At 35.9% G+C, this 26,902-nt stretch overlaps 1 protein-coding gene across 16 annotated transcripts in view; it reads right to left on the bottom strand.

Annotated features, from left to right (window-relative positions):
* Positions 1-26,902, bottom strand: part of LOC137239317 (beta-1,4-glucuronyltransferase 1) — a 604,255-nt gene that overhangs the window by 215,473 nt on the left and 361,880 nt on the right. The window contains exon 4 of one of the 16 annotated variants that reach the window (XR_010949328.1): positions 11,662-12,961. The exons of the other annotated variants lie outside the window; for them this stretch is intronic. The gene's annotated coding sequence lies outside the window, so the exon portion shown is untranslated. Of the gene's footprint in view, positions 1-11,661; positions 12,962-26,902 lie in introns of those variants that run through there. 16 annotated transcript variants of the gene reach the window in all.

The raw sequence follows: 26,902 nt of genomic DNA, 5'->3' as shown, positions 1-26,902 counted from the left end.
GGTCCACCTTTATTGCGATACCTCGAAAATGCGTCCACCTAGAGAACTAAGGCCCACTCCCTCTTAAAATACTCATTAACTCCTTTCGTTTGATACCCATATTGCACAAACTAATTCTAGAGTCACCCCTGGTCCACCTTTATGGCGATATCTCGAAAAGGGGTCCACCTATAAAACGAAGGCCCACTCCATTTTAAAAATACTCATTAACACCTTTCATTTGATACCCATATCGTACAAACAAAGTTTAAAGTCACCCCTGGTCCACCTTTATGGCGATATCTCGAAACGGCGTCCACCTATAGAACTAAGGCCTACTCGCTTTTAAAATACTCATTAACACCTTTCGTTTGATGCCCATATTGTGCAAACAAATTCTAGGGTCACCCCTGGTCCACTTTTATGGCGATATCTCGAAACGGCGTCCACCTATGGAACTAAGGATTACTCCCTTTTAAAATGCTCATTAACACCTTTCATTTGATACCCATATCGTACAAACGCATTCTAGAGTCAACCCTGATCCACCTTTATGGCGATATCCCTAAATGGCGTCCACCTATAGAACTATGGCCCACTCCCTCATAAAATACTCTTTAATGCCTTTCATTTGATACGCATGTCATACAAACACATTCCAGGGTTTCCCTCGGTTCATTTTTCTACATGGTTATTTTCCCTTATGTTGTCACCATAGCTCTCAACTGAGTATGTAATGTTCGGTTACACCCGAACTTAACCTTCCTTACTTGTTATTTTTTTTTTAATTCTTTGTGGTTAATGCGTCAAGCGTAATACAAATTCTAAATCAGCTTTTGATCTAACAAAATAAAAAATTCAAGGTTTTTATGTTTATTCTAGCGAAATGAAATTAGCGCGTGTATGGTAAAATATTTTGCTATTCTTTTTCAAAGGAAAATTTCTTTGTACTTAGTTGCTCGTTTCTATATTTGTACAGCTGAATTGTGGTGTTAAGTTCACAAAAGTTAAGTGATACGTGTACTATATGGCCGTATTTTTAACCCTTTCACACATAAGGGACACCGGTAAACTGCTCTAAAGTAAATGATGAAGAAGAATTATGTGCACTTTCTTCTATGTGAAATAGTAATGTGTAAATACTGCAAAATAGATCTTAGCTTTTTCTTTTATTTTAACGAATTTTTTTTTTCTTTTTCGGATTTTGTTAGAGCAAAATGAAATTGTTAGGAAATAGCATTAAAATGTCAAAATTCGCTATGTACGCATTTCAGATTAAGTACGTTAGAAAAAGCGCCTACTCCTTTTAATAAAAGCTGGAATTATGTGCAAATTCTTGAGCCCAAAGGTAAGTAACTGCTTCTTGCTAATTTATTATTCAGTGAATTTATTATCTTACCATGTGTTAAAATAAATGTGGAATCAAATTTTGTGTTATCTAGTATCCGGAGAGAATTTTCAGACAAAAGACTTTAAAAGTCGACTGCAACTTTGGGTATGTTGACCTTGACTAATGTTTTTAATTATGTGGGACATGTAAATCGATGTTTAGGCAATTTTTGAATTGTGAGAAATGCCATCCCTATTCTTCTGCTGGATCGAACTTTTTAAATTTTTATAAATTTGACTCTATTCGACCTAAACCAAAAATATTTGGAATCGATGTCATTTGTGTACGTATATCGAGGTCTCAGCCATTTTGAAAAGGTGCGCTATTTTCCGTATTTGTGGCATTGATTTCGGTCTTTTTCAGAATCATATTGGGATTACTTCCGGTTCGATTAGGGATTCTTTTCGCCATCTCTTCGCGACAGTTTCCTTATAATTTCGGGTTTGTTGTAGCTCAAGGTCTTAGCAATCAGGCAGCAGCTGACATGATCCTTCTCTGGAACTTGCTGAACTATTTTGGCCCCATTTTCAAAACAGCTTCTTGATCATTTCGGCAATATCTATGGACTATTCTATAGACAATTTCGGAATCTTTTCTATACTTTTTCAAATTCAAGTTATGATAATCAACGGATAATTTCGGTGCTATTTTTAGGATCAATTAGGAGAGTGTTTTCAAATCTCAAGGCAACGAGGCAAATAACGGAAAGGAAAGAAAAGGAAAAAAGGAGAAGAGAGAAAAGATACAATTAGAAGACAAAACCGAAACAATAACTGAAGTCTAAAGGCATGTTATTAATTCGTTATCGAAGGGGTTTGTTATCAATGAATTATCGTTTTGTTATTTGTTTTTAGGAGTAATCGATAAGGTGTAGACGAGTAATCGATTTATCAAGGTATAATAAATTTTCTGTCGATAAGTAGGGTTATCAATGAGTTATTGATTTTATATCGACGGGCTATCGGTTTGTTATCAAAAAATTATCGGTATGTAAACAAAAAGTTACCGATTCACTTCCGAAATGCTATCGAAAAGTTATTGAAAAGTTATCGGAAAACTATCCGTTTGTAATAAAAAACTAATCAATTTGGTATCGAAAAGTTGTTGGCTCCTTATCGGATTGTTATCAATTTGTTATTGGCGTGCCATCGATTTAGCTCATCGGTTTTTCATAAAACATACACTCTTAAAACTTGGCTATAAAACCTAGGACACGCTGTAACCTAGCTATTTCAAGCCGATAGGTAAGCAATAAGAAGTCGATTAAGAATAATAGAAGGCGATTACAAGCCGATAATTGTGTGCTGGTAAAAAGCCGATAGTAAAACACGGCCTAGTTTGTCTTATCTAGAAAACCGACGAAACTCTTCTCATAAAGCCCAAAATCGTTTGTTGCTGATAAAGTCACAGCTATTGTGGTTTACTTCAATAGGTGGGCGAGCTCTAGTAAATTTATATTAAATGTTCGCCGGTATGTTTTAGAATTTCATACGCAATAAAAAATTTGCTTAACGCCACTTGGAACATCAAAAATAAAAACATCACGTAAATATTCGTAGGTGCCTGCTGTACAATATGTACTTGATAAAATCTATTAAGCAGCCTTTTATAATTTTCACTTATTTTATTATGCATTAAAATTATGTTCGACACACTTCAGGTAATCCATCGATCATAACGATTTTTATAGTCATACAAGTGCGCAATTATCATCATCAGCACATTATTGCAGTATGTAAATTTGTACAGAAAGTTTCGATACAATAAAAAGGTAAACGCGCACCATAACCACATGCCAAACTTAGCAATAAAAACACCTTGTTAAATGTAGTAGCTAAATATTTCTTCCTGCCGTTAGCATGCGGGTTTGTTTTACAGCTTACTGACTTCTTTTATGCTGATGTGTATAAACAAGTGCTTTATTACACATATTTCTGCTTAAGGTATGTAGTACATATTGTTACGAATATTAGCAAAACTAAGGGGTGCTGCCATCCTAAGCCGATGCTAAGCAGTGACGTGAATTCACATCAATAATGCAATCATTATGTATATACATAAACGAATCAATAATTGCGTCTACGCATATGTACGTATACGAGCAGCGGAGAAGCAATGCACAAACACATGCATATATCTTATCTGAGTTGTCACAAGAGAGGGCAATAATTTGTGCAAGTATTACTCAAATGAGAAATTATACATCTATAGTTGTAGCTGAGAAATTTATAACTAACTAAGTAAAATTCTGGAAGCACCTAGAAGATACAACGAGGAAATCACAGAGTATAAAAGCATCAGCGGTAGAGGCGCTATGGGCAGTTTTCGATTAAGACGCTATCTAGCAAGCAATAGCAGTATTATTTTGAAAGTCAGTTTCATTTGAGCTATCAATCAGTTTGGTTATTAAGCAAGCTATTCGTTGCAAAGTATATGTGTTATTGTGAAGTACTTTAATAAAGGCCATTTTTCCATTATTCAATATTGGAGTTATTTCTTCAACAGTTTAGTGATTCGAACTTAGCAGAAGGGCAAATAAGAGGATTTGCACTAAATTCGTTGCAATATGTTACCACTCAAAGAAGTATGTGCGCCTAAAACTAAGCCATATAGTTCTTTAACATTTACTTCCTAAAAGTATACTTCTTTTTAATTTTTTTTTGCCTAATCGATATTTTTCGCTTTTCTTGCTTCAAGAACGGTTAAGTTAGAATATTTCACCAACGTTTGTGTACTCAAAATTTCGCCTTCCTGTGTGTGCCTCAGTTTTGGTGTTGTTTTTATCTTAATTTTTTCTCGCCATTTTTTGCCACTTTTTCTTCTACTACTTTCCATTTTGGCGTCAGTGTTAGTTTAATACATTTGCGGTTTACACATTCTGTATTTGTTTTGGCTATTTTTTCTTATGAAGCACTTTCTGTGCCTCTCCTCTGTTCTCCTTTCGCCTCTTCCACTTTCTTTGCGTGTTTAATAGCGCATGTTTACGCCAGTCGCCTTGCATTAGTACCTAAATGGAGTTAGTCATTCAACTTCTTCTTTTGACTTTTATCTACACATTTGTTTTGACATTTTGCCGGTAACTGTTGTTGGTATTTCTCTGTTTTTTCAATTTCTTTTCATGAGTTACTCATCCGCGAATTCCACCGAATTCTTGTATTTGAGGTCAAAAACAATCGATTTCCATATGTGGGTTTGGCGCTCAATCTACATACAGACATACTTTGGTTAAGTGCAGCTACACTTCGAAAAAAAAAACAGTGAATACTATGTAAGGAAACATATGCTTGATAATAAGGAGTGCCAACCCTGTGAGAAAATCTATAGCTGTTATTTTTATCTCTTTCAATGCAATCAGCTCTCATATCATACAAGACGAGTTTTTAGGCATAATTTTGCTATAATCCAAAAGTGATTGAAAATTTGAAAATTCAGATGTGGTTTGTTTAGCTATCCTAAATCTGGCGCATGTAACTATTTCCGAATTCCATAGTTTGAACAAATTGTTCAAGAATATTCGAGAATTTGATGTGCAAAGAATCCCGAGGCACTAAATAGCAATCAGGTGCAGCACTCTGAGGCTATATAACGGTGTATGCGATGATCATCGGATTACATTTGACAAATCAGTGAAACGAATCGAAAATTCCTACCCAAAAAATTATAGAATTCGTTGAAGTTAGTAGTAATGTAGCGAATAAAACCAAGTTCGAAATGTTCTATGCCGCTGGTAAATAAATACTGCACAACAACAACAACAGTAATGTAACAGATGAAAAAGTAAACAGCTACACACACATGCACACAGCATGCTTATAAAGCAGTGGTCGGCAAAAATGAAATTGTAAGTAGTGAGAGCAACCCAGCAGGAAACTAAAGTTAAAATTACAACATGCCGATGATGAATTTATACCAAAAATTTTGGAAAATTTTATTTTTGATCCAGATATAGTTTGAAATAAATTTGTTTGCAAGTCCCTAAAATATCGAAAAAATAGCGGCGATCACTAGGTTAAAAAATCATATTTCCGAGAGTAATACATTTGCCCTAACCGGGGAAATACAAAATGTTTAAAAAAATATGTAGCTGATTTAAAAAACAAAAACATAAAAATATATTCATGTCAATTTTCTTTACTATTTCGCTTAGTATTTTAAATATTCTATAGTAGTTTTTTGCAGTGCAGAGTTCAATTTTTTTGGCGCAGAAAAAAAGGAGTCCAGAATGAAATTGATACACAAATTTTGTTAAAATAATTTAAAAAACTCATATTGTATTGACAAGTTATTTAATATAACACACCCAAAAAGGTAAAAACCCAAACGTGGTTGGAAGATGAGCTACATATGGAAGGGACGTCATACCAGTTGCGTTGTCTCATCGTAATATTTCTCACAGGGTACCTTAACATTTTTGCGTCAGCAGTGTTTTTTCGTTGCTGTTTCGCTAACGACTGATGACGGAGAGTAAAGCTGTAGTCATTGGTGCCGTTTTTCGTATCGCCGTAGTCGTATCCCTAACGTAATCAGCTGTTTATCGTTACGACGGTAAACCAAAAACCAATTGGTTGGCTACGACATGCATTGATTCTCAAAAGGTTGGTCGAATCAGCTGTTATAAGGTTACCGATACGGTTACCGATAAAGCACCAATGTCTGCAGCTTAAGAATATGTGTGAAGCAAGTCTGGCTCAATTGAGCTATGACGCGGCCAGCGTTGCCATATATATTTTTTTCCAAGTCGTCAAACGGCGCCCAAAACCGCGTCAAAAATCGTCATATCTATGGCAACAACCAAAGTCGAGTTAGGACGAAATTGGGTTATTACCAGGGGCCATACGATTGTATCCGCCGAGAACCAAAATAATGAAAAAATAATCAACAATATTAACTTTAAAAGCGCTTTCCTGAAAATTGTCTTTGGTTGTTATTTCTTGTTGCCACATATAACATATAAAAACCTTTTTAATCCATATCGTTTTATTTTACAAACAACAAAAACGTCTTAAAGGATAAATTTAATACTATATATAAAAGGTACTTGTTTCCAGCCAATTTCATTTCTTTGGTAAACATCTTCGCGTTTTTTTTTAACATTTTTATTTGCGGTTCAATATTATGACAGGAAAAGTTATTTAATTTTAAATAATCTTGAGCTCCAGGCCTAACAATAATTATTATATCTTATTATTGTTGTGATACATTTTTTCTTAAATGAAACATTTTTTAAATTATAATAGAAAAAAAAACAATTTTTTCATTTAAGAAAAAATGTATCATAACAATAATAATGTTACAAATATTAGCAAAACTAAGGGGTGCTGCTATCTCTAAGCCGATGCTAAGCAGTGACGTGAATTCACATCAATAATTCAATCATTATGTATCTACATAAACGAAACAATAATTGCGTCTACACATATGTACCATGTACGTATACGAGCAGCGGAGAGTCAATGCACAAACACATGCATATATCTGAGATACTCCTGAAAGTATGCAAAAAGAGAAGCTATAAAATCGTGCAATTGTAGTTACAGCTGAGAAGCTTGAGAGCTGATGGCAACTAGTAGATTCTGGAAGCGCCTAGAAGATGCGAACGTTGAAATCAGAGAGTATAAAAGGCAGCAAATGTAGAGGCTCTGGAATTCAGTTTGAGTTGAGCTATCAAGCAGTTATTGATTAAGTACGCAATCTGGCGGGCAATAGTAGAGTTTCATTTGACCTATAAATCAGTTTGGTTGTTAAGCAAGCTAGTTGCAAAGTATAAGTGTTATTGTGAAGTACTTTAATAAAGGCCATTTTCCATTATTCAATATGGGAGTTATTTATTCAACAGTTTAGTGATTCGAATCAAGCAGGAGGGCAAATAAGAGGATTTGCAAGTAAATTCGTTACAATAAGATAAAATAATTATGGTTAGGCCTTGAGCTCGATTTGAACAAGCGATCTTACAAGTCAGTAAGCCGATATAACAACAAAAATTGTAATCTTGAACCAGCAATATTCCTTTTAATGTAGCAGTTTCCAGACGATTGCTGATTGTCATTTGGTTTAAATTTATTTTAGAAAAATTCGTTCTTCATTCGCTGATGAGTATGACAAGCATATTACATCTGCAACGAAAGCAGCGTATGTAGGGTCAGCTCTTTTGATAGTAGAAATAGTTTTCCAAAAAACTTCTGTATGAAGCTTAGAGATGTTTTCAAAATATGTCTTAAATTCTAAAAAGTTCAATTACCTATACTCGCTAACAATATCCTGCACAATTTTCTGATCGATTGTGTGTGAACAATGTTGCGAGACCATATGCAAAGAACAACTTCTTTCGGATCCATGAAGTTTAAGTTTTGTAGTAAAACATTGTTAAATTCAAAACGCTTTTTAATTTGATTACAAAGTTCACTATAAATAAAGAAAAAAAAACTTTTTTAAAAATAAGCTTTTATTATTTTGGTTAATAAAATTAACTAAAAAGTAAACAATAAATTGACTCTAAAGAAATATAACACTTTATATGTTCATTGTAAGCTTAAACGATAATTAGGCTTTTTCGTCTGCGACAAAAAAATTCTATATTGTACATAATTATATATTTTTAACATTAAAACTGTACACCTAAATTATTAAACCTTAGAGTTTATATCACAGTCCTAATTGTTCTAATAAAAAACGTGTTAAATTTTGATGGTATTGTTACGAATATTAGCAAAACTAAGGAGTGCTGCCATCTCCAGGCCGATGCTAAGCCAGCGAGTAGCAAAGTATAAGTGTTATTGTGAAGTACTTTAATAAAGGCCATTTTTCCATTATTCAATATTGGAGTTATTTATTCAACAGTTTAGTGATTCGAACTTAGCAGAGGATTGCAAATAAGAGGATTTGCAAGTAAATTCGTTACAGTATAATTAAGAACATTTAGGATCTCATTTTCTTGCTATCGCAATGTAACACGCTTTTATTAGAACAATTAGGACTGTGATATAAACTCTAAGATTTAATAATTTAGGTGTAAAGTTTTAATGTTAAAAATATATAATTATGTACAATATAGAATTTTTTTGTCGCAGACGAAAAAGCCTAATTATCGTTTAAGCTTACAATGAACATATAAAGTGTTATATTTCTTTAGAGTCAATTTATTGTTTACTTTTTAGTTAATTTTATTAACCAAAATAATAAAAGATTATTTTTAAAAAAGTTTTTTTTTCTTTAATTTTATTTTTTACTTTTTAGTTCGTTTTATTAACAAGTAATAGAAGCTTGTTCTTAGAAAAGCTTTAAATATATGTATAGGGGGTGAAACAAAAACACATATTTCAGTTACATCTGCGTATAATGCGGATTGGAATTTATTAGTACACATTTTATGCGCAGCAACTTCAGAGGTGTATTCAAAGTTTAAAGCATAGTAAATATAAGTATTGAAGTCATGAGTCTGGGCATTCGCGCAATTTTAGTGATGTAAATTGCATGGCGCCAGCGCCAATGCGGTGTCAGCTCAATGGTAGCTCATTGACGAAATGACTCCAAGCGAAGTTTTGACGCTACTTAGTAGTGAGTGCGTAGTACATTTTACTTGCGCTATTGATTGAAACGACTTTTGTGTGTCAGGCACGAGTTTGGTGTTATTGGCGCTACTGGCAATGATGACACTGAGCTGTTGACGGTAGCGCTGGTAGTTCAGATTTTGAATCAGAGAAAGAATTGATGCCCCGTGTAAATTATTATGGCTTTGGCCGTGTAAATTATTATGGTGTATTTGTATATTTTAGATTTAATGCACAATTAATATGTGTGCGTTTGAGCGGCCAAATAATAACAGTAGTATTGCTAAAGTGCTGCTTAGTTGATGGAATGTCGCTAATTTCCTAGCGATGATCAGCAGATTGTCAATATTTCGTTCAACGGATGCGCGAAATTGCCACATCTGCTCAAATTTTCCAAGATTTTCCATTCTTGATTTAACTTAAGCTGTTATGCCAATATTTTTCAGCCAGCTTTTTTCAAATAGATAATTTTTCCAAAAGCAAAATAAATTACAGAAAAGATTACAGAGTTAAACAGCCTTAAAAATTCAGCTATGTTGGTTATACACAGAAATACAACAGAGGGTTGTGTCTCCGCTTTTCGCAAGCGTTGAGATTCACCACGCGTGAAACGCGTGATTCACCACGTCCAAATATCACAATCCACGGATAGGTACCGGCGGGTTTGTATGGGACTTAGGCTGTTATGCCAAAGTAAATACAAATCTTTACCGATAACTGTGTGATCGATTAATTTATCGAATTCTAACAAAGTAATATTGCATTGTCTTCGGAGTTATACATGTGTGCAAAACTTCAGCTCAATCGGACACCGGGAAGTGTATCAAATTTAACTTGCAAGATTCCATTACAGACAACAAAAGTGAAACTAAATAAAAGCTTATAAAAATAATAAAATCTTGTTTAAATTTGACTTCTTGCTCGGAAACGTTAGAGGCAGTTTTAAATCGTCATTTTGCATTACAAAATCGTCCAATCGTCATTCTAGTTGAAAATCATCAAAATGACGACGGCGTCATCAATCTGTCAACACTGGGCGCGGCGACCACCTCTCTATCGGTGTAGGTAAACTTTGGTCCACCGTAAAGTTCCTATCGAATCCGACTAAGCACAAAGACAAAGTTTCCATCGCCTTTGGCGATAAGGTGCTGTCGGATGCAAAAAAATGCGCGAGCGCTTTCTGCCGACAATATATAATGCATCCTACGGTTGACAAAGATAGACGGAGAGCCAATAGACACGCACATAAACACAAATTCAGCGCGTCACCAGTCGCCATCACCGCTAGAGAGGTTGAGGACGCTATTGGTCGCGCTAAACCATCCAAAGCAGTGGGCCCAGACGGCATAGCCATGCCGATGCTTAAAACCCTAGGGAAAGAGGGTTTCAAATATTTAGCGCATGTCTTCAACCTGTCTCTTTCCACCTTTGTCATACCCGAGAAATGGAAAATGGCCAAGGTGGTCCCGCTACTAAAGCCTGGGAAACCAGCTAACATAGGTGAGTCATATCGTCCGATATCTCTCCTATCGCCAGTGGCAAAGACGCTTGAAGCCATTTTGCTCCCTTATTTCCAAGCACATTTGCAGCTAGCCCCTCATCAGCATGGCTTCAGAAAACTCCATAGCACTACCTCCGCGCTAAATGTCATTAGCACTCAGATAAATTGCGGTTTGAATCAATACCCCCACCATAGAACAGTACTCGTAGCGCTAGACCTATCAAAAGCCTTTGATACGGTCAACCATGGCTCATTACTGCAAGACCTGGAAGGGTCTACCCTTCCCCCATGTCTTAAAAGGTGGACCGCAAATTATCTGGGTGGACGGCAGGCATCGGTGCAATTCAGAAACGAAACATCAAAACCAAGGAGAATTAAACAGGGGGTGCCACAGGGTGGTGTCCTATCCCCACTTTTGTTTAATTTCTACATATCTAAGCTACCTTCACCACCGGAAGGAGTCACAATCGTTTCCTACGCCGATGACTGCACAATAATGGTCACAGGCCCAGGCCCAGAGATCGATGAGCTATGCAATAAAATAAACGGCTATCTCCCTGATCTCTCCAGTTATTTGGCCTCGCGAAACCTGGCATTGTCACCCACTAAATCTTTCGCGACCTTATTTACAACATGGACGCCCCAAATGTCGACCATATTGAACATCCACGTCGATGGCACTACGCTACCGACTGTCCTACACCCCAAAATCTTGGGTGTGACGTTTGATCAGGATCTACGTTTTGGTGCGCACGCAACCGCAATTGTTCCGAGAATTCAGAGCCGTAATAAAATCCTCAAATCCCTTGCTGGCAGTACTTGGGGAAAAGATAAAGAAACGCTCATGACCACATACAAAGCAATTAGCCAGCCGATTACGTGCTACGCGTCACCCATATGGTCGCCAAGCCTAAAAACTACCCACTGGAAGAAACTACAGGCCTGCCAAAATACTGCTCTCAGAATCGCCACGGGCTGTCTTCTTATGTCCCCAGAACACCATCTGCATAATGAGGCGAGAATACTCCCCATCAGGGAGAGAAATGAGATGCTGACCAAACAGTTTCTGTTGAATACCCAGAAACCTGGGCATCCCAACAGACATCTGATTGACGAACCAGCACCGCCTAGGGGCCTAAGGAGTAATCTCCGTAAGCATTTTGAGGAAATACGGCACCTGAGAACCCAGCCGTATGAAGCGAAAAAACACAAGCAGGTCCTTGGTGAACTCCATAGACAGGCGTCTGACCTTTATGTCGGGAATTGTCCGGTGAATCCAGTACTTGAAGAAAAATATCCAGAACTCGCGGAAGAGGAACGCATACTCCCCAGGGAAACGCGTGTCACTCTTGCTCAACTTCGTTCTGGATACTATAACAGGTTAAACTCTTACCTATCCTTACCTACCAGAAAGGTATCCTTAGCGAGACTTACCGTAGAAGCAGGGAAAGCCAAGCCGTATTTCGTCACAGTGAAGCCACAGATCTGTTAGCTCTAGTTTTCTTGTTGTCAGTGTGAAATTATGTAAAGTAAGAAGATACATATGTCTGTCACATTTTCAAAGTTTTGGTGATTTTGGAGGAAGGCACCCTTCTCCATATCCAGAAGATAATTTCAAATCAAAACAAACGCTATGTCTACTCACTAGCTGCATAGCTCATTTCCTACGCTGACCAACCAGATTTGGTGCTCTCTTCGCTAACCCGGAGCTGGAGGAGACGTTTGGCTATCGTATGGCTATCCTACTATTAGCACCCAGTAAGGCTCTACATGTACCTTGACCCTGCACAAGTCGTATTAAAAGCTTCGGAAGGGTATGATCTAGACGCCTTTATGATCACACCACCAGCACAATGTTGAACTTATCCTACATCACTGCTACGTTTTCAAGGATCGGTTGTATTACCGCCTTATACATCTATGCCGTTGGTGTTGGCCTCATTCCCCTTCTTGAGCTTGAATTTTTTTCTCATCGCTATTTATAAACGTTTTAGTTTTGTATTAATACTTGAATCTGCACCATTGAGAGTTTCATCCTAGGGGTCGGTTTCACATAGTCATGCTTTCTAAGCGAGGTTTAATGCTCTAAAGTATCCCATCCTCATCTACTTTTTCTTTAATTTCTCCTTCTTATTCCTCTGTTTGTTATTCCCTTTATCTGCTTTATCTTCTCATTCTACTTCTTCCTCCCACATACAGCCCCGCACCAACTCATACTCCCACATCCACTCTCAGCCGCACTCTAACCTCCAATTCCACTCCAACTTCAAATTTTACGCTCACTCTTTCTCCCGTTCCCCCTCCCTCTCCCAATTCTACTCTTTCTACCTCTTTCACCTCAATTTTCTAATAAATGGAATCTGTTTAACAATTACTGGATCACTGCTTGAAATAACTGCAGGGATAAAGCAAGCGTATTTAAATGAAAACTTCATTAAGATTAGTTGGGTACCTTCAACGCATGTAGGATCCGCCATTTTAATTTATAAGATACTTTAAGTTGACTTAGTGTAGGGTATCCTTAGACTTCATTGATTTACATACCTGGAAGGACAAGAGATAGAAATTATAAGGTTATTACATAATAATATTTAAATTAAATACTTCAGTGAATAGGTTTTTAAAATAGACTCAGCAGAAGGAAACATTGATGTCAGCGTGGCTAGACACCTCGGTAAAATATCCTATCTTATCATACTGGATTGTAATTCCTACAAGGCAGATCGGCTGCCACAAAAGATGGTTCCTTTGGTATCTGAAACTGAACTCTTTAGCAGTCTTGCCGCTCTCTTTATAGCCTAGAACTTCGCTTAGAAGACATTAAGAAAGTCAAGAGCTCGGGTTAGGTTAAACTGGATGGTGGTCCACCTTCTAGAAGTTTTCTAGGATTTAGTTTAATTGCTGACCCGAAATCTGCAAACTCTACCGCCCTTTTTACCTGGAAGCCTCATTCATTTTTGAGACGACTGTGTGGATTGTAATATCATTGTATAAGGTTTCTTTCTGTTCTTATCTCCAAGGATACCTCTTATTTCGTATTTTAAACCAACAAGATGCCTGAAATCATTGAATTATCCTCCTTAATGTCTGGCTGACTTCTACATGTTGGATTCTCTCAGACTAAGAGTCCATTTTTAGGCCAAACCCTGCACAAACACATATAAAGGACCAAATAAAGATGGTTACAAAACTTGCTGAGGTTATTGATGGATGAGTAAGGCCTAAAGAGTCTTCGGTAATTCGATAAGGAGCGCAATACGACGGCAATAGCCACCTTAAGCAGCTGGTTTCCCAAATTTAATGCGCGGGACCGCTGTACCATTCTTGCATAGATCAAGATTTGATTCTTGGGTTATGGCAGATTAAGGACATTCGTAAGTTACGCTGCTTCAGCACGTCAGAATTTTCCTCTCGAAAATAAAAAACCAACAAAAAATACCCTAATTGAACGAATCCTATTCAAGCTTGTGGTGACTCAACTTCGGATCTCATATGTGTCTTACTTTTCTAATTTAAGCAACTGTTATTCCGGACCAACTTCAACGGAGCTAATTTAAAATAAAGCTTCCCATTCAACTCACTTTCGTGCGAAAAATTCAAAGCCAAACTTAATTACTTATTAAAAAAAATCCAGTAGATGTTACAGCATAAAATAAATTTAAATCACTAAAATCACAGCATTTTGCGGTTAGCTTGGGATTTACTTTACGACAGCAGATCAAAACATAAAAGCAAAGTGATTTTTAAGCAAAAAAAAGAAAAAAAATCCGGGGCAAGTCAACAACAGCAATGTGCTCCGCTCAGGAAATTAAGAACAGCTGTGCTGTGGAAAGGCCAGAGGAGCATAAAAACGAAATGCGCCTAAACGTAGGCAGTGAAACGCACTCATACTAATATTTGAAAGGCTGTCAAATACATGCGCCTCCTTGCACTCCCTCATCGGCCTTGTGTTCATGTTATATAACACAAACTGCATAGGCCACGTCAAGACGACGGATATTGTAATGGCAGAAATGTAACAACAATAACAATATAAATAACTTCCTTTGGGATTATAATTTACACTTATGATAATAGAAACAATTATTATAGCCATTCGCTGTATTGTTATTGTTTGTATGTATGCTTTTAGTTTGCGCGGCTGTTGTTCACTAGCATAGCTGTAGTTAATCAGCCCTATTTTGCAATTCGAAGTGACCTGAAATTTTCTCAGTTTGGTAACTTTGCTATCCTGCGTTCCGTTTTCATTTAGTCCAACTTCTAAAAGTCTCGATTTGACGTATCCTACACTTCGAGTGGAGTTCCGTTTTCCTCAGTTGCAAATTAGTTGACGGAGATTGCTTTGATTTTCATTTTCGCGGGCTTTAAAGCTCAATTTTATAAAAATTATGTAAGTAAAATATACATTAATGTTTATAAAAATTATTTTAAAACACACTTTTTATTTTTTGTTTTGTTTTGCAGGGCAACAAGCACAACACCAGAGCAATATGAAAAATTGTTGAACATGTTGTCAACAAAAGGAGACATTGCACAAGGCTTCTCAAAAACGCCTAAAGAAGAAGTGCAGGCGTTTTGGAAAGAGGTTGCATCGGCATTGAATGTACTTGGTCCCCCATCAAAAGAAAAATATTTAACATGTATGAAGTTCTAGCACTTTCAGCACCAACTTACAATTCATCGCTCACCCTGAATGGATCACTGATGTCCCTCAATCTCCGTCTTAACACTCTCACGTCTACATTATGTGGCGCATTGTCCTCCTCTTCAATTAAAGCTCCAACGGCTAATGTTTCCATAATTTATTTATGTTAAATAAATGTTAAATAACGAAATATTCTTCTTCTAGAATTTACTACTTGTTTACCAGCTATAAACTTACCAGCTATAAACTGCAGATGCACGTTTATAGCCTCTCGCATTGTCATATGCGCGTGTATATGTGAGTAATACTTCCACCGATTATTGCATACTTTTGTGAGTATCTCAGATATATTCATATGTTTGTGCGTATCTCTCCGCTGCTTTTATGTACACATGTGTAAACATAATGATTGATTTGTTTATGTACATACAAAGGACTGCTTAGTATCGGCTTAGAGATGATAGTATCGCTTAGTGTTACTAATATTCGCCATTCCCTCCACCTAAGTCTGATCACCCCAATCAGACAAATTTCCCGTTCTAATTGCTGCTAGCCTCTCCAAATGAACCGCCCTTCTATTTCGTGGTTTCCCAATGGTTTGTATGCAGTAGATGGTATCACTGATCCTCTTCACAACTTTGTATGGGCCTTCCCAACTGCACCGAAATTTGGATGGAACACCTTTCCGCCGGTGAGGGTTGTATAGCAGTACCAAATCTACCTCCCGGAAACCTTCCGAATTACTTTTCTTGTCGTACCTGTGTTTCATCCTACCACTCATTATCCTGGACTGTTCCCTCACACTCTATTGTTTGGCCACTGGACTACTTCGCACATCCTGAACTTGATGGATTGACTTTGCATCATCAATATCATCTTGACAACAATAGTGCGGCCTGGCTTGAAACTACCCTTGCATTCTTTCTGGGAAACTCTTTGCTTAGTTTTTGTGCGTCCATTTGTTTTGTCAATGCCAGTGTTTCTCTCACAGGTACTTTTATTTTGCTTTATTTGACCGATTCGATCCATCAACCTTTGCCCGATTTACTGCCTTTGACTTTGGTGGCCTTTGTCCAATTGCCTCAACTAGCACTCGCTTACAACTGAACACTTTCCCAAAACTGAAGTTGAGTGGTACATCCTGGTTCTTATAACGCATAATCCTTCTCTGCATATCGATCCTGATGTCATGGTCAACTAAGAAGTCCACTCCAAATATGACTTCATCAACAATCTCCGCCACAACGAATTTGTGTAGAACCATGACCTTCCCAATTAAGATTTCACATATCACTTCTCCCTGGACTTGGTTACACTCGCCAGTAACCGTACGCAACCTTGCTCCAGGTAATGGCTTTACTCTCCTGTTGACCAAGTCACATTGGATTAAGGAATGTGATGCGCCTGTATCTACAGTCAGTACACGCTCCTTGTCATCCACATTGCATCTGACGGTAAGACTGCTTATTTCCTTCCAATTTGCGACACAGATATCACAGGACATTCAATAGCTGGAGCTAGCTCTCGATCTCTACATCTGACTCGCTCTTGCTCATCCCTTCCAGCTTTGTTATTGAGACCATTCATGCTGTTGAAACCACTAGGATCAAGATCGCAATGACATGCAATGTGGCCGGGCTTCCTCATTTGAAGCATTTGATAACTCTTTCACTCCGCTTTTGCAATCCTCTCAGCGCCTCCAATATTGTGTTCACCCAGTCTGGCCTTTCCACCTCCACACGTCGTGCTTTGAAAACTGGCTTACACAGAAGGGACGCTGTTTTCTGAATCAGAGCATGTGATACCATTTTTGCGAATGTAGGTTTTGGGTTTGCGTATGTCCCTCGCTTCGTTTCGACATCCCGTATTCCATTAATAAAGCTCTGGATTTTTACCCTCTTTTATAGTTGTTCCGTTCGTACTCTGGAATCCTTTGTAAGATTTCCACTGAAGGCCCTTTCAATGCTACGAACAGTGCAGCAACTTTATCTTCCGCATTCCAGGTGTTCACTGCCGACGTCTTCTCAAACTGTAGCTTAAAGACCTGGAAAGGAACTGCTGAAACTGCTGGGCGATGTATTTGCAACTCCTGTATACGACTTCGGCCTCGATTTTTTCCTGTCGGCCACTGAAACCTTCACCTTCATGAAACTGAGTTAGTTTCTCCTCCATGCGCGCTTCCAGCTTAGATGATATACGGACTTCCAGCTCTTCAAGTTGTGTAGAGATCTGAGATGACATCTGCGCTGAAATTTGTGCCGACATTACGGATATACGTGCCTCCTGTGATTCCAGTTGAGATGTTATTTGCGACGATATTTCTGAAATACGCGTTTCTTGTGCTTCAATCTTCGATGTTATGTGTGTCTCCTGCGATTCGATATATGTCTTCTATTCTGCCAGTTGAAATGTTATACTTGTCTTTTGTTCTTCCAGTTGAAATGACACTGTCGATGTTTGAGCAGATATTGCAGCCAAAATCATGTTCAAGTCTGTGCTCGTAACTGTCTGCGATGTTTCGTTTTCCTCTTAAATTTTTTCTGTTGTCTCGTCCCCATCAGGATGAAAGATTTACTGTTCAACATTAATTCCTTCCGACTCCATAGCGTCTCGGAGCTGTGCTTGAAGTTCGATCTTATTGCCGGCTGCACCCAATTAACGGGCCTGCAACTCCCTTTTCAGCTGCTGGATCCCCAATTCACGCAACTTCGCCATGTCCTTGTTGTGCTCTGCAACTCCAGAATTTATTCAACAATTCCTCTTCTGACACCAATTGTAATGAATTTATAGAAATTCCGCTTATTTGCAACCTTCTACTAACGCTCGTATCGCTAAACTGTTGAATAAATAACTCCAATATTCAATAATGCAAAATGGTCTTTATTAGACTACTTTGAAAATAATTCACAATAACACTTATACTTCGCAACTGATAGCGTTCTTAAATCAAACTGATAGCTGTTTACTCAGCTTTCGCTCCTTTTATACTCTCCGCTGTCTCGTTCGCATACTTCTAGGCGTTTCTTCCCTAGAATTGACTACTTGTTTACCAGCTATAAACTACAGATGCACGATTATAGCCTCTCGCATAGCCATATGCGCGTGTATATGTGAGTAATACTTCCACCGATGATTGCATACTTTTGTGAGTATCTCAGATATACGCGCGTGTGTGTGCGTATATCTCCGCTGCTTGTATATACATATGTGTAGACACAATGATTGATTTGTTTATGTACATACAAATGACTGTTTAGTATCGGCTTAGAGATGATAGTATTCCTTAGTGTTGCTAATATTCGTCACAATACTAATAAACGCGCCTAAAAGTATGCGAGGAGAATTGAAAAATTTTGCAAAATAAAGAAAAACAAAAATTAACCTGAAAGAAAAACGTCATGTTTTAACTATTATGTGAATATTTCGTTGTTGCATTTTTGTGTTTGTATGAATATGGGCGAATCTGAAGAGTTGGAGCTGGATTTGGATCGACCATATAAAAGGGTTTCTACAAAATTGTTAGGATAATTTATATTCCTTCATAATTTAGTATTACCAAATGACCAGTCGTTTTCCTGAATAAATATATTTTTTGAAACTGTCCGAATTGTACTCTCCTTATCGTTCGCTTCCATTTCCATTCCCTCCCAATCTCCTTACTTATTGCAATCCTCCCTCCTCTCTCCATCTTCTCTCCATCTTCTCTCGATTTCTCTTCCTTTCCCTTTCTTAAATCTCCTACTGTTGTTGTTGTTGGTGTTGCTGTAGATGTAAGGACACTCCCCGAAGGCCTTGGGGTACTAGCCGCCTATCTCGGGAACGATTTTGTATGACCACATGATGCCTTCTAGGCTATATCGTCCTCCCACCCCCTAGATCCATAAGGAACTTGGGGTCGTCAGAGCCTCGGCTGTTAAAGAAACAGGATTCGCCAAGGGTAGGTGAGGTTGAAAATTTGGGTTGGAGAAGCTATATATTGCGCTAGACAACCCCTTGAATAAATTTGGTATATTAGCCGCCTCTTACGACAGGCATACCTGCCGCTGGTATATTCTCTCCCACTCTTTTTCCTTTATTAAACAAGGTCGATTCTCGGCAGTGGCTTAGCCATGAAAAGCTTCTCACCAAAATTTTTTTCAGATTTCTGTCAAAAGAAATAATATAGGTCAGTATCTTTTAGAGAATCCACACGTATAAAGCCAAAGGTATGCGATAAACTATTCGCTCCGCTTCGCTTTGAAAAATCGATACGCTCTCGTAATACACACTTCTATAACATCTATTTAATCTACTACATATAAACTTGCTACGTATATTTTCTTAAGATACTTCTTCAACCAATTTCGCTGTTGGAAAGTTATTGCAAAAAGGTTGCCTGAGCGTCATAAAAAGATTTTTGTGACGAATCTTAACATTCATCAAAAGTGTAAGACCTTTTTGGTAAACACAAAATAAAAAAGAAATAAAATACAAGAACGTTATACAATTGAATGAAATTTTTGAGGTATTTGACCTTAGCGCTGATTGCCTATAAATTTCATATTAAATCACAAAATTTCATTTCTGTTTTTGGGTGCTGCGAAGTCGACAAAAAGATATAGCAGCTAATTGCGTAAAGAACAAAAATGTGGAGAAAATACAACCACACCAAATGGGAAATAATTGGCAAGAAACTGAAACTAATCTTAAATAAAGGGGATTGCATTTGGGGCGTATTGTAGGTTTGATACATGACAGCACTTAATCCCGATTAAGTTAGCACTTCTTGGGAACCAAATTAAACACTGATATACTGCTTAATTGGGGATTAACTGTATGGCGGCTGTGATTGATCTGGCATTGTCCGAATGAAATTTGAAGTGTCAGTTGATGGACTACAAATAATTTCAACGTTGATTTGCACTCGCGTTTTAATCGAAAATTCAACTAATCCTCTTAAATTAGCTCATGGTTTAAAACCTTAGGAGAGTGTCGTTTTCGCTAAAGATATATAGTGAGGTAAATGCGCTTTTAATAGAAATAGTTCATAAAAAGTAAAAATAAGAAGAATATCTTAACACAACAGAGACTAATTCAACTGAGTAGAACCGCCTACCCATACTTTTTCCAACCCTGCATTCAAGTTGATGTCTAAATGTTGATGCTTAAGCATCTTGGACCGAAGGTATGACCCCTAACCTGTCTCAAAAGGGTAACATTTTTTATTCAAAATAACTATACAAAAAAAAGCAAGAGAAATTGCTACACTAAAACTTGGGGAAACGGTTAACAAGGACTGAAACATTGACAGATATCTTACCTTTAACTAGTAGCAAAGACCTTAAAGGCAAAGCTAATATTTCAGGCTGATAACGAACAGCTGGGTTCAGTAACAAATTACTAAAGCTTAAATAACGGATGCTTCAGGTTATTCAACTTCTGTTTAGTTTCAAAATATCGAAACTATTCCGCCTCTCCGCATCTCGCGAAGTTCGATATAATTATCTAGTTCACGGCCACTCCACTCAGCTTACTACGTTGGTAATCGGAATTGTAATCATGTTGTATACATGTGGTCTTACTGTACCAATTCTTTATCACCCTCCAATCGTTTGCGTTACCTTTGGTATCCTAATCTTCACTTCACGCCACATCGACTAAAAAGACCACTTGCAACTATTAAGGCAACCGACCAGCGGGTTGTGAGGTCGCAACAACTAAAGGAAAGACATTGTACCTGCATTGCGGTCAGAACTATTTCGTAAGTTTCTTCGCGACACCTGGACATCATATTTACCCAAACGCACAAATGCTCCATGCCTAAATAGCCCAACGAATTGGTTTAGAGGAAGTTCTGCTGAAATGCCGACTTACGGTGCCCACTAACAGGCCGCTTATGCAATGCAGAACTCTTAAAGTTAAAAGTCACCAAGATGTAAGGATGATGGATTATGCCAGTTAGTGGGCTTCGTAAAACGGCCTATAATAAAACAGTCATTTTATCGGTAGAGTGCCATCAACGTGTTTCATTATCCGAAAATTTGTTTAGTTTCAATTGAAATGTGGGATAATGGGAGGAGAGCGGCGATACTATCCGCACTCCTATGAAAGCGGGAGGCGTCATTTCTCATGGTCTCATAGCAGCGCAGACCTTTTCCATTGCTAAATGAGTACTATACAAATCTAACAAAAGTCCCTATGTTCAACAGAACTAGAAAGCTCTCTAGAACTACCGTTGGACTATTCCAACGAAAGTAACTGAGTGCGGTGTACGATGATTAAAATGCTGCTATAACAAACATGAAACATTTAACCAGTTGTTCCAAATGAGTCTTAAATGTTTATCATCCACACCCTAATTTAAACCGATATCTCGAAAGCACCTTATTTAACTCCACTAACATGTTTGAACTTTTATCTGCTTAACATAGCATCTTCAGGTCGAATAAAGCGTTTGTCGAATTAAATTAAACTTTTTTATAAACTAATGAAACTTTTTTCAAATCAAATTAAACTTATTTGATAAATAAATGAAACTTTTTCAAGTCAAATAAAATTTTTTTTTAATCAAATGAAATTGTTTCGAGTCAAATAAAACTTCTTTCAAATCAAATGAAATTTTTTCAAATCAAATTAAACTTTTTAAAAACAAATGAAACTTTCGTCAAATCAAATGAAAATGTTTCAAATCAAATAACAGTTTTTTCAAATCAGATAAAGCTTTTTTGATAAATAATTGAAACTTTTTCAAGAAAAATTAATTTTTTTAGATTAAATACATCTTTTTTCAAGTCCAATAAAACTTCGTTCAAATCAAATGAAACTTTCTACAAGTCAACTTAAACTTTTTCGACAAAAATAAAACTTTCTTCAAATCAAGTGAGGATGTTTCAAATCAAATAAAACTTTTTTCAAATCAAATAAAACTTTTTTCAAGTCAAATCAAACTTTTTTCAAGTCAAATTAAACTCTTTTCAATTTAAAGGCACTTTTTTCAAATAAAATTGAACTTTCTTTAAACCAAATGAAATCTTTTTCTGTTTTTCAATCAAATGAAACTTTATTCAATTCAAATTTAACTTTTGTATCATTGACCTCAAGTATCATTTGATTTGAAAAAGAGTTGAATTTTGAGTTCATACAAACCGAGACATATTCTAAAACATATAACATTTTAGAGTGAGTTCGCCGTAACGTGATCGGAAATTTTAAATTTACTTTATTCGGCATCGAAATCGGATGTCAAATGTCACCTCTTAACTGTCAAACGCTTCTAATCCCACCATAATTTATACCGATTTTCATTTTCTTTTACGCGACTGGCGTTATAACTTCGCGGTCAAATAGTACGAACTTATATAAATCGAGATCAGAGGTGTATGTTAATCGGGAATGGGCTTCGGAGTCGTAGCACCGTAACATCTCTAATTGAAAAATATTAATAAAAATCATAAATGAAAATATATTATCTTTAAGTTCATAAAAAAATACTTTGCAGGCACTTAAAGTGTCAACATCCCCAAAAACAAAATATAATCAAATTTCCTGGCAAAAAATTTAAAGGCTAACACAGAAGGCTTTTATGCGAAGGTCTGTCATAGTAAAATTTGAAAAAACACAAACGCATGGTTCAATGAATTCTTTATGAAATTTTGAAGTTATGAGGAGGCACGAGCATAAAATAAAAAGCTTGTAAAATTTTTTACCGAAGTACAAAGAGGTGGACAGCTTGTGGATATAAAATTGTAAAATTGACATTTATTGCTAAGTCATTGGCAATGAAGTGCTGAGTGCGTAGATCGAGCTGTGTATGATTCACACGAGCGTTAAGTGTATGTAAATCTAATTGGTTTTGTGATAGCGACAGATTTTTTAATTATAAGCGCTTTTTTATTATTTTTTAATTTAAGAAAAAAAAATTTTAAGTTTTTTTGTTTGTTAATATTTTTAATAACTGCTTATATACAATTTTGTTTAGTTTCCACTTTTTTGTTTTTACCACCTTTATATTAAGACGCCCTCTTGTTCGTCAAACAATTTCAATTCCGCTAAGGGGATCAATTCTGCTAGGTGGCGCATTGATATTTAAATATTTCTCGAAAATCGAGTAAATTTGGTTTAACATTTTCAGTAACTTCCCGATGAGGTATGAACTTGTTATATGGAGTAAGGCTCAGATTATGATAACAATGCAATAAATAGAAAGTAAATCCGAAATGAGCCTTCAAAGATCCAGATACTCAGAAAACTTTCTACAAAATCGAAGAGCCTTATCAGTAAGTTCCCGGTGAGTTAAAGACTAAGAAATCGAATTTCGTATGTATTTCCGAATCCAATGACAATGCTTTCTAACAAAACAAAAGTTGGCTCACGCTATTTAGCAAAATGGTATTTGTAAACATTGCAAATATTGGCTAGAGTACAAATGTCTTTAAAATCCTGCAGTAAGTGGTTTTGGATGGCTGTCCAACGGTAAGATCCGGTATCTCAGCCTACTGGCTGCATAAAGTGGTAGTCCAAACAATACTCTTCTACGCGAAGCTTACCCGCTAAAACTCAGTTACAGAACTGATGGTTAGAACCTAAAAAGCGGACCATGCTGAGTGAGTTCCGCGAGCTCTTAAAAAAAAATATATAATTTTTGTAGGTGCAGGCTATGAGCTTGCTTTTTTCACGTTTTTTTTTATTTTTAAGACCTTTTTTTTTAAGAACTTTCTTATCAAGAATTTCCAGCGAAGGCGGGAAATATGAGTAGAAAAATGTATGCCGTCGCGATCTTTTCAAAGCAGGAAGGGTAGTTAAGCACAAGCTGCACTGCTGACCTAATCCCTCATACCTCTTCCCAGCGAAGTCCAGCCTCAAGGCTGGAAGGAGAGTAAAGCAAAGTTGTGGAAGATGCATTTAAAATGCTCAGCCCTCTCATTCTTCTCAAGGCAAAAAAGACAGTAAAGACATCACTTGCTCTTCTGACCCAAGGCCGTATATCTGATCTACCGAAAAGGTGGTAGATCATTATTTGTCGGTTAAGGTCCCCCTTGCTAACTTAAACACTTTCATACCATCAATAGAGGGATTTAGGTGACGCATTGGATTGATTAAGTTCAAAAGTGAAATTAGGAAGTGGAGATAGCTGGGAGATTAGCTACGAATCAGCTAAGCAAATGCAACCTGGTGGAGGGCCTTAATCTCCTCGGAGATATTTAATTAATTTCAACAAATAGGCATCAAATCTGGTGTGATTGCAGCTTAGAGTTAATGACTTTCGATATTAGCAATGAAATAAGACTACGATAAGCGAAAAAAATTCAATAGATGGCGCTGAGGTTGCAATTTTTAAAAAGTTTGTAAAGTAAAGCTTTGTAGTCCTATTAGTCTTGCACTTATAACTAGATCTGTGCGAGCAACACATTATTAAAAATTTTGAATGACGGCGTTTCAATTCCAATAATATATCTTGATTATCAAAAAAAAAAAAAAAAAAAATGAAACTGTTCCCGACTAATCCATTTCTTCAATAATTCAAAAAAAAAGGTTCTTCCTTGAATACATTTTTTTAACATTCCATTGTTTATTGAGTAATTTTTGATTATCCTCTTACAACATTACTAAAGCGATGTTTTATTTTCAACATATTGTTAAATAATCAAGTAAACGGATAACTGAAGAACTGATTATACAATTGTGATTATATGATTACTCAAAATTTTGATTCACAATATTTCCGATTGATCAGTTCCTCGATCAACTCTATTCAACGACTATTCAAAAAAAATTCTCAAGATTAGTGCTTTGATTAGTAGAAAAATAATGATTAATCAGTTTTTTGTTTAACCATAAAGCAAATTATTGGGTTGTTTGTCTTTGCGATCATTTTGAATAAAGTGAACTATCACGTTTCTTTATTATGGAGTAATTTTTGACTAACCATTCATAAAACTACTCGAGTGGTTTTTCAATTTGATAATTGTCAAATTTTTAAATTATCAAGCAACAGATTAGTTCAACAGTTGAATATTCAAAAGCTATTAATTGATTGCTCAAAATTATGATTAAGTTCATTTCAAATTATAAATTAATTGATTTACATTTTTTCATAATTAGTCAAAATTTAGTGAGAATTTGAACAAAGTAACTAATCACGTTTCTTGCACTTTCCATACTTTACTGAGTAACTTTTGATTAACATTGGTAAAATTACTCGACTGATGTTTGATTTGGAATGATTATTAAACAAAAATTTGCGCAGTTAATCACGCTTCCAACACCTTCTGTACTTTAACTCAAATAATGTTTGATTTTGATTTATAAAACTTGTAATTAATCAAATAACCGAATAATGCGACCATTGATGACTCTTCATCCATGATTAATCGAATAATGGCGCAGCTCTATTCTTAACATGTACCACATTGAAAGAAGTAGAAAGTAAGAAGTTAAGTAAAAAATTGTATAAGGCTACCTTCATATAATTGAACCAAAAACAATAAAAAATACAGCTAGGAGAATCGCATTTCCCAATGACTTTTAATCGAAATATAGAAAGATTATTTAATTTTCAATTTATATTATTTATGCATAAAGACAGTCTTATAAACTTTTTTTATTAAAATTTTAATCCAATCTCACGTAAAAATATTTGTTTTTTCTTAAAGCAGTTTCGTTTATTAAATATTTTTTTTTTATTATTCATTACAAAATGTAGGATTTTGTGAGCTCGAGGGCTTGCTTTGAATAAAACACTATGTTAATATTCATATATTTCGATCGATCATGCATTTCCATTCAATCTTGAAAATGACTTCAGATTGAAGTCGAAATATCGACCAAATAAATATATGAATATTAACATAGTGTTTTATTCAAAGCAAGCCCTCGAGCTCACAAAATCCTACATTTTGTAATGAATAATAAAAAAAAAAAATTTTTTTAAATAAACAAGGCCATCAAAAATCAAAAATTATTATATGATTACTCAAAATTATTTGGTTGTTTGTCTTTGCGATCATTTTGAATAAAGTGAACTATCATGTTTCTTTATTATTGATTAATTTTTGACTAACCATTCATAAAACTACTCGAGTGGTTTTTCAATTTGATACTTGTAAATATTTTTAATTTTCAAGCAACATATTAATTCAACAATTGAATATTCAAATGATATTAATTGATCACTCAAAATTATGATTAAGATCATTTAAAATTATAAATTAATTGATTTACACTTTTTCATGATTAGTCACAAATTAGTCAGACCATGAACAAAGTAACTAATCACGTTTCTTGCACTTTCCATACTTTATTGAGTAATTTTTGATTAACATTGATAAAATTACTCGATTGATGTTTGACTTGGAATGATTTTAAACAAAAATTTGCGCAGTTAATCACGTTTCCACCACCTTCTGTACTTTAACTCAAATAATGTTTGATTTTGATTTATAAAACTTGTAATTAATCAAATAATAGAATAATGCGATCATTGATGACTCTTCATCCATGATTAATCGAATAATGGCGCAGCTCTATTCATAACATGTACCACATTGAAAAAGGTAGAAAGTAAGAAGTTAAGTAAAAAATTGTATAAGGCTACCTTCATATAATTGAACCAAAAACAATAAAAAGACAGCTATGGTGAATCGCATCTTCAAATGACTTTTCATTGAAATATAGAAAGATTATTTAATTTTTAATTTATATTATTTATGCATAAAGATAGTCTTATCAACTTTTTTATTAAAATTTTAATCCAATCTCACGTAAAAATATTTGTTTTTTCTTAAAGCAGTTTAGTTCATTATACTCAGTTGAGCAGAGCTCACAGAGTATATTAACTTTGATTGGATAACGGTTGGTTGTAC

This window comes from Eurosta solidaginis, chromosome 2 (genome assembly GCF_040869045.1).
Source record: "Eurosta solidaginis isolate ZX-2024a chromosome 2, ASM4086904v1, whole genome shotgun sequence".
NCBI classification, from domain to species: Eukaryota; Metazoa; Arthropoda; class Insecta; order Diptera; family Tephritidae; genus Eurosta; species Eurosta solidaginis.
Note: the sequence above shows the minus strand (reverse complement) of the source record. Positions and strands in the feature narration are given on the sequence as shown.